Source organism: Nanorana parkeri, unplaced genomic scaffold, assembly GCF_000935625.1.
Source record: "Nanorana parkeri isolate BGI_ZX_2015 unplaced genomic scaffold, ASM93562v1 scaffold498, whole genome shotgun sequence".
Classification (NCBI taxonomy): Eukaryota; Metazoa; Chordata; class Amphibia; order Anura; family Dicroglossidae; genus Nanorana; species Nanorana parkeri.
This window is the reverse complement of record NW_017306766.1, coordinates 319,097-327,832: the sequence shown is the minus strand read 5'-3', so window position 1 is coordinate 327,832 and position 8,736 is coordinate 319,097.

Here is an 8,736-nt window from a genome sequence, read left to right as displayed (position 1 = left end):
TATATATATATATATATAAGCTCAACAATGTTGTTCGCACCTAAAATTTCAGAATGGAATTAGTTCATAGATTAGTGGCTTTCTTTCAACAGGGAGAATTCTTGGCTTTGATAGACATCTGAAATGCCTCTCTGCATGTTTCTATATTCCTCAGTCATCAACAATCCCTTGTTTTTCTTGTCGTAGCATATCAGCACTAGCAATTTAAGTGTCTAACCTTTGAGTTGGCCACAGCTTGCAGAGTGTTTAGCAAGGTTCTGGTCTCAGTTCTGGAGAACAAGAGAATATTTCTGTTGGATCCGAGCATCAATATTGTTAATCACCGTCTGCAAATGACTCTACGTTCCCTGCATAGCTTCGATTGGCTGGTGAGTCTTGAAACATCCTCCTAAGTACCAATTCAAGGTTGTCGAAATGCTTAATAGGGGATACAGTAGGCTAGGAATAAAAGAGGTGGAAGGAATCATATGGGGGTGCTGTGCACTAGGGTATACTGTACAGTATACACTCCTGACCCCTGCACTATGTACATTACAGAGTTCATACCCTGCACCCAGTTTACTGGGCTTCATGTTACTTTTGTTCCTGACCTCTATACTCTGTACGTTGCACAGTCATAACCCCTGTGCTTTGTACATTACACAGTCATAACCTGACAAAAGACGTGCGACCGTACAGTAGAAACGGTCGCACGTCTTAGTTCACACTGCTCGATTCTCGTACGATCGCGGGATTTCGCCCGATTCTCGTACGAGAATCGAGCAGTTTATGGGCACCTGTACACGCTCATAACCCCTGTGCTTTGTACATTACACACTCATAACCCCTGTGCTTTGTACGTTACACGCTCATAACACCTGTGCTTTGTACGTTACACGCTCATAACCCCTGTGCTTTGTACGTTACACGCTCATAACACCCGTGCTTTGTACGTTACACGCTCATAACACCCGTGCTTTGTACGTTACACGCTCATAACACCCGTGCTTTGTACGTTACACGCTCATAACACCCGTGCTTTGTACGTGGGGTTATGAGTGTGTAACGTACAAAGCACAGGGGTTATGAGCGTGTAACGTACAAAGCACAGGGGTTATGAGCGTGTAACGTACAAACTCATAACCCCCGTGGTTTGTACGTTACACACTCATAACCCCCGTGCTTTGTGCGTTACACACTCATAACCCCCGTGCTTTGTGCGTTACACACTCATAACCCCAGTGCCTTGTGCGTTACACACTCATAACCCCTGTGCTTTGTACGTTACACACTCATAACCCCTGTGCTTTGTGCGTTACACACTCATAACCCCTGTGCTTTGTACGTTACGCAATCCTGTCTCCTCCGCTCTGTTACAGGGCAAATCCTTTTTGCTGCTTGGTTGGAAAGTCCTCACCAGGGATCCAAGCCTCTCCAGATGGCCCGGTGTTACATAGTTACATAGTTAGTCAGGCTGTAAAAAAGACAAGTCCATCGAGTTCAACCTATAGAGAAAAACAAAAAAACCTCCATGAAAAGAACCCTATGCCCACAAATCATCCAGGGATTTAAAAAAAAAAAAAATAAACCCTATAAAACATGGCTCAATTTGCTGTTTTCCACCACTGAAGCTTCTCTCTCTCAACTCCTGCGGAGGATAAAATTAAAAGAAAACTCCACCATTCCGATAGCTTCAACCATATAAAGCATGGCTCAATTCGTTCCAACAGGGGATACATACATTCTTCCTGATGCCATAAGACAATTGGATATTCCCTGGATCAACAATCTGGTATTTTTTTTTATTTATTTTTTTAGAGTGAAGAGATTCTGCACACTGGGAGAATCCAAGCTTTTGATCAACCTGCTAGCGACCCAAGTGATACATTTTTCACTCCTGCATTGTACACAGCAACTGAAGGGCCACCTTCTGTCCTACTGCTCAATTCTGCACCCTGATTTTCAGTTACTGACATCAATGGCAAGGTTATTGAAGCCCAGGTGCTGAGAGGTTGCAATCTCTCTTATTGCAAGGTGCACCACTGCACATCTACCGGGGTGGTGCTTCCAGGACCATTTTGGCACCAGGCATCAGTCTCTCAGGCACACAAAGCTGCTACCTGGTCTTCTGTTCACACATTGGCCAAGGTATACTGTGGTGATCTGGCTGCAGTAAATTCTAACCTTGAACTTAAGACCCTGTAGACAGTGGTGTGATAAAATCACACTATGATCCTAGAGCATTGACTTGGCATTTGTGATTTGCCCACCCCTCTTTTTTTGGATTGCTTTCAGATATCCCATCAGTTGAGGAATGACTTCCTGGGTCCCCAAATAAATGCTTGAAGAAAATAGGATTTTTTTTGTAGTTGCCCTAAAATTATTTTTCCCTGGTTGTTCATTAGGGGACATGACTCCTGTGGTTGTCTTTGCATTGTTAACCTGTTGCCATGCTTAATATTCTCAGAAAGGTTACCTTTCATTACTATAGTGTGCTCACTGCTTGATACTCCTGAGATTGTGCTATACATGCAAGCGTATAGCCACATTAAGAGGCTGTGCCCTTTGCTTTGCGTAGTGCCTCACCTCCTAGAAATGGCAGGAATAAAAGGTGACTGGTATAATCACCCCTTGGAGGGTTGTAGCCCCAGCCATTGTTAATTTTGCTGGACAGCTTAACCGGCATGTAAATGTGAAAAAAAAATATAAAGGTTAGCCAAAAAGTAATAATGAATATACTGAAACACCATCATGATAGGAATTAAATGCATACATCAGAATACACTATCTTTTCCGCAAAAGTGGTCCTTCTAACCTTGTGTTGTATGTATGCAGCATAAATTCTATCTACATTGATATTTGTAATTTATCTATAGATTATGGCTTTGTGATTTGCTATATGTTTGATAAAAATTTATTTTGAACTCAAGCTGTAAATCGTGCTATTAATCATATGTTTTGTCTAATACCATCTTCTCACATTTGGTTTTTCTTTTTTTTTTTCCTGGAGTTAATTATGTTAGGTAATTATCAATTTGCCTTGACTTTTTTTTTTTATAACACAGTGAATTAAAGGGGAACTTCAGCATATTATTTTCTAATTGGTTTGCATACCTATGTATTTATATACAAGATAATTTTATCACTAACTAGCTAGCACATGTAAGGATTTACGGATCAGCTCTACCATGTCTGTCCTTTGTAACTTGGATAGCACTTTTAGTATGTGTAAAGTAAGAGGATATGCCAAGCCATAGAGATCGGTCCAGGTATCATTTTTATTTTCTAGTACAAGCTTTATCTACAGCAACTACAAATTAAACCCAGGGATTAACCACTGGTCCAGATTTATTCTAGTCCTGATGAAGGGTGAATGTATTCAAGTATCTTAACTATTAACAATACTGGACCTTATTTGTGTATCACTCGGCTGTACATCCTCACATAATTTCTGAATTGGTGCTGACACTGTCCTTCCTTCTGGAGGGTGGCTACTTTTGTTCCCCATGGTCCCTGTGTGTGTGTTGTAAGCTTTATCTACAGCAACTACGAATTAAATCCAGGGATTAACCACTGGTCCAGATTTATTCTAGTCCTGATGAAGGGGGACTTGTGTATAACCCCCTTTACATAAACTGACTCTGCCAGTGACCCTTTAAGAGTCCCAATGGGCATTATTGTGCTGCCACACATCAGCATCATCATCTAACTCATTCGGAACCTTCACCAAGCTAAAAGTCTAGAGCTCCATCACCTTAATTCTGGTGCTCTTTTTAGTATGATAGTTAAAAAAAAGTGAGTTGCAGTGTAGTGTTCATACATCTCTTACAAAAGAATGCAGCAGTAAAACCACACAGTGAATGGTAGCTTTGTAGGGGAAAGCACCTTAATAATAGGATTTCATAGGAGAATGGCCAAACTTGTACACGCTGACAGGAAGACCACAACTGCTCAAATCACCACTCTCTACAGCTGTGGTTGCACCATGGCATCTCTGAATGCAACACATTGAACCTTGAAGAGGGATGGCTACAGTTGCAGAATACGCCAGATTTCACAGCTGTATGCTAAGAACGGGCTAATGAAGATATTGTGGACATAGGACCAACAACACTGGACTATAACATATTAGAAAGACTGCACAAGGTACAGTCAAAACGTTCATCCAATTTTATGTCAACATTTCAGGCTGATGGTGGTATAATAGTGTGGGGAATGTTTTCCCATGGACACTTTAGACCTCCCAAAGGGAAAGTACAGTGTATTTAACCACTTCACTACTGCTGTATGTCTTTAAATGGTGTACATTTATTAATTGTAATGGCTGTTGCACAGCCGCTGTGCCCAATAATAGCTGTGAACCATCCCATTCTTGGATGGCTCGGTTTACTGACACTGTGTAAATAGCAGATTCAAGCAGCTCTGTACCTTGAGATCGCTGACATTTTTGTGAGAGGAAGGGTCTCTTAAGATCAGAGTCCCAGAGCATAAACCCTTCTACAACTAGTATGCCTCAGTTTTGTTCCAAACCAGTAGAGCATGATCATAAACGGAAGGGGTGGGACCTTTTTGTTCCTCAATGGCCCCCAGGAAAAGGATTTTACAGTGAGTACAAAAAATCCTATTTTCTTTCTCATCCGTTAAGGGACACAGGAAGTCTTTAACCTTCAGCAGTCCAACTGAGGGGTGAGCAACACAGCAAACAAGCATTAGCAGGCCCAATGTAAAACGAAAAACAGGGGACTACTTGTAGCTCAAAGAGCCAGCTGAAGGAAACATCCAACTGGTAGAACTTAGAGAACGTGGGAGCAGAAGACCAGGTGGAAACCTTTGCAAATCTGGGTAACAGAGGTCTGATGCCAAATTTTGTAAGTTGTATAGGTAACAAACATCTTCACACACCTACTTGTAGAATATGCATCTATAAAAATGAGTTTGATAAACTTGAGCTACATCAAAAAAAAAAAAAGTGTACACATTATGAAAATGTTAATAAATTATATTAAATGCTAAAAGCAGAACTCTGGGAAAACAGCTAATTACACAGTTAAAATACATACATGTTTATTCCCAGAACCAGGGCTGTCCCTTCCTTATCTGCCCCTGAGGTGGCAAGGAGAAGGCGGGGGTGGTAGGTTAATGCTGTCTGGGTGAGGGCGGGTGGCCGAGCTGTCAGCTGGGTGGGGGGAGGTGGCTACCGCCTAAGGCTGCCTCATTATCGGAATGACCCTGCTCAGAACTTTGTTGCTGCATAAACAAAACTGCATACAGTATCTCCTGGCAAGCTCAGCTACACTCTGATGGTGCCGAGACCAGATTCGCCTCCGCCTTCCCCTCCCCTCTGCTTTTTTCCCAATCTGACATGTTGCTGCAGTATGTAAATGTTGTACAGATTGTTACGTTTTGAGTGGAGAACACACAATTGATTGGTCCCTGCAGTAGTTAACAAGAACTTTGTGCACTCACATGTGCAGTCTTACACTACTCTATAACTGCAAGTGATGCAACAGCCTGAAGCCAGGGTATGTGCACATTTAGCAAGCCACAAAGGGTGATGATCATTGTGTAATCTAAAATCATATGCGGGCAGAAAATGTAGTTTAATTAAAGCTGTGGAGATAACAGAATTCTAACTGCAATTTATTCACTTCCCTTAACTTCTGCACATTTAGTGCTAAAATGGCCAATAGGTTTTTTTAGAATTATCTTGTCCCTGGAAGAAAGATTTGCTTGTCAGAACAGTATGACAAATATTAAGCACATAATTGAACAGCAGAAATTTAAAAAATTGAACAATGTGACAACCTAAAACTATTGTCACTAAATTAAAACAACTTTAAAAAAAAGAAAAGTCCTCATTGGAAAAAAAGAAAAGAAAATTAGGCTGGGTGCATACCACTGTGTTAACAATTTTCAATGGCACCCAATGCATTTGGTCCCAACACACGATATATGCTTTGTTGGCACCCTTTTCAAAAGTAATGGGCTGCCTAATACAATGCAATAGAGCAGACAGGTGTAAAGGGGCACTTCACATTTACCTGCTCCCAGTCTTACTTCAAGAAATTTCTGCACCCATATATTCTGGGTGTGTTAGATGCCTGGTCTACAGCTGCTGGCTGTGGTTCTGTCCACTGGACAGTGTCCTCTATGGACATAGGAAAGGGACCACAGACTGCAGCTGGGTATTATTATTATACAGGATTTATACAACGCCAACAGTTTGTGCAGTGCTTTACAATATAGGGCAGACATTACAATCACAATACAATTCAAGACAAGATGGTAAGGAGGGCCCTGCCCCTGAGGGCTTAAAATCTAAAAGGGCGGTGGGAAGTGATACATGAGGAGGGAGCTGCGTGGGGATGAATTGTTTGAAAACCTGATGGTTGAGCAGTTAGGTTGAGGTGGGATAGGCTTCCCTGAAGAGATGAGTCTTTAGGGATCGCCTAAGGGCAGTCAAGGTGGGCGACAGACGGACAGGTTGGGGTAAAGAATTCCAGAGGATGGGAGAGACTCTAGAGAAGTCCTGGAGGCGAGCATGGGAGGAGTTGACAAGGGACCTGGAAAGCAGGAGGTCTTGGGATGAGCGGAGCCAACTGTTAGGGTGATACTTTGAGACCAGGTTTGAGATATAGCCAGGGGCAGAGTTGTGGACGGCTTTGTAACTGATTGTTAATATTTTGAATGTTATCCTTTGGGCTATTGGAAGCCAGTGTAGGGATTGGCAGAGGGGGGATGCAGACACTGAGCGGTTGGTTAGGTGGATGAGTCTAGCAGCTGCATTCATGATAGACTGAAGGGGGGATAACCTGTGTAGTGGAAGGCCAATGAGAAGGGAGTTGCAATAGTCAAGACGAGAGATAACAAGGGAGTGGATGAGTAATTTTGCAGTTGGTGAGGAAGGGGCATATTTTGGAGATGTTACGAAGGTGAAGGCGGCAGGATTTGGATAGTGATTGGATGTGGGGAAGAAAGGTGAGGTCAGAGTCAAGGATGACACCTAGGACATTGGCATGAAGGGAGGGCTGGATAGTTGTGTTAACAATCTCAAGGGAAACGTTGGGGGAAGGTACACGGGCGGGAGGAAATATCATGCTCAGTTTTTAAAAGATTGAGTTTTAAGAAGTGTTGCGACATCCAGACGGATATGTCGGATAGCAGATTAGTGACACGAGAGGACACAGAGGGGGTGAGTTGTGGAGTAGAAAGATAGATTTGAGTATCTTAGGTATCTTGCATGTGTAGAAGTGTCAGATGCAGAAGATGCTTTAGCTTTGCAAGAGAGAGAAGAGTGGCGAGACAAGTAAGTAGACATGTGCAGCCGCAAAAAAATTGTTTAGTTTATTTCGTATTTCCAAATGCGGGTCCTAAATGTGTTTCGTTTTGGGTTTGGGATTCAGATCGAATTGGTAATTCGGACAAATTTCCAAAATTTGGGGTTTTGCTCGAACGGATGAATATTCGTACGGACGTACGTAGCAGAATTGGCACAGATGCCATTTCTGGGTGCTGTGCTCTAGTCTTCACTATTAAAAGTGACATTAAAATCCTTTTCTTAATTTTTTTTTTTTATCTGTTGACAGTGCATGCACAGGAACATGAAGTAATGTTTTGTTTTTATCTTCACACTATGAAATCCTCTTTTTGTAGTCATTATGGTAAATTTCTAATTTTGTTTCCATTAGGACAAAATTCGTACTGAATCCGAAATTTCGGATTCGGATGAATTCGGACATGGTACATTTCAGAAATTTGGATGCTCCGAATCCACGAATTTTGCCTGAATTTAGATTCGGAACAAAACGAATCACACATGTCTACAAGGAAGTCATAATGCTCTTCTGTGCAGGGAGGACCTTTTGTTTTTACAGTCACCTTAATACATTTGGAATAGATGCTAGCTTTGTGATTTTGGCCCCGGTACAACTCCCCACAGCATAACGCATCAGCCCAATAGTTCAGATAATGCATGACAGAGCTGGCCTAATATTCGTATTGTAAGTCATGCATGCCAGGTAATGTATAACAATTGCAGGTTTTTTTCATTTTGGCCACTCAAAGGAAATACAGTACTCCCTTGACAAAGCCTCACCCAAGGGTCATATTATGTTTGTTCAAATACTGGAATAAGATGTTGCGCAATACATGACCCACTCCTGGTGTCCACACAGCAGTCTGGAAGTGGGAAAAATTACTGAAACAAATGACTGTACTGCTGCCTCTCATTCTGTGACTTGTTTCAATGGTACATGGTTCCAGAGATGTAGGAGATGACTTGGAAAGGGGAGACCGAAGAAATGTTTTCTCCTGCTTACAGTAAACGGACATCATTATTGCAATTGCAGACTCTATAGTCCTGCATTGACCTCTGAGAATACAGATTGTCCAAGTGTCCTGCCGATTGCATTAGAGTCAATACTTCATCTCTATGCTTGTTCAAGACAGTGATTTAAAGAAATTAGGATTTATGTACCCAACGAAAGATCCTTTTCTCTGAGCCCATTAAGGAACACAGCTTGGCAATTAAGGAGGGTAGGATTATACCGTCTACAGGAGAAAGACACTAGGCACGTAAAATGGAAGGTCTGCCCCTTTAAGGCTACAACCCCTGCTCCGTTGTTGCAAGCCGTTCAAAGAATATGAGGAAAGGGAACTGTGTCCCTCAGTGCCTCAAAGTAAAGTGGGCTTTAATAGAAAAAGGAGGCATTTCATCTCAAAACTCACAGGCTTACACAAAAACCTCTCATCTACTTA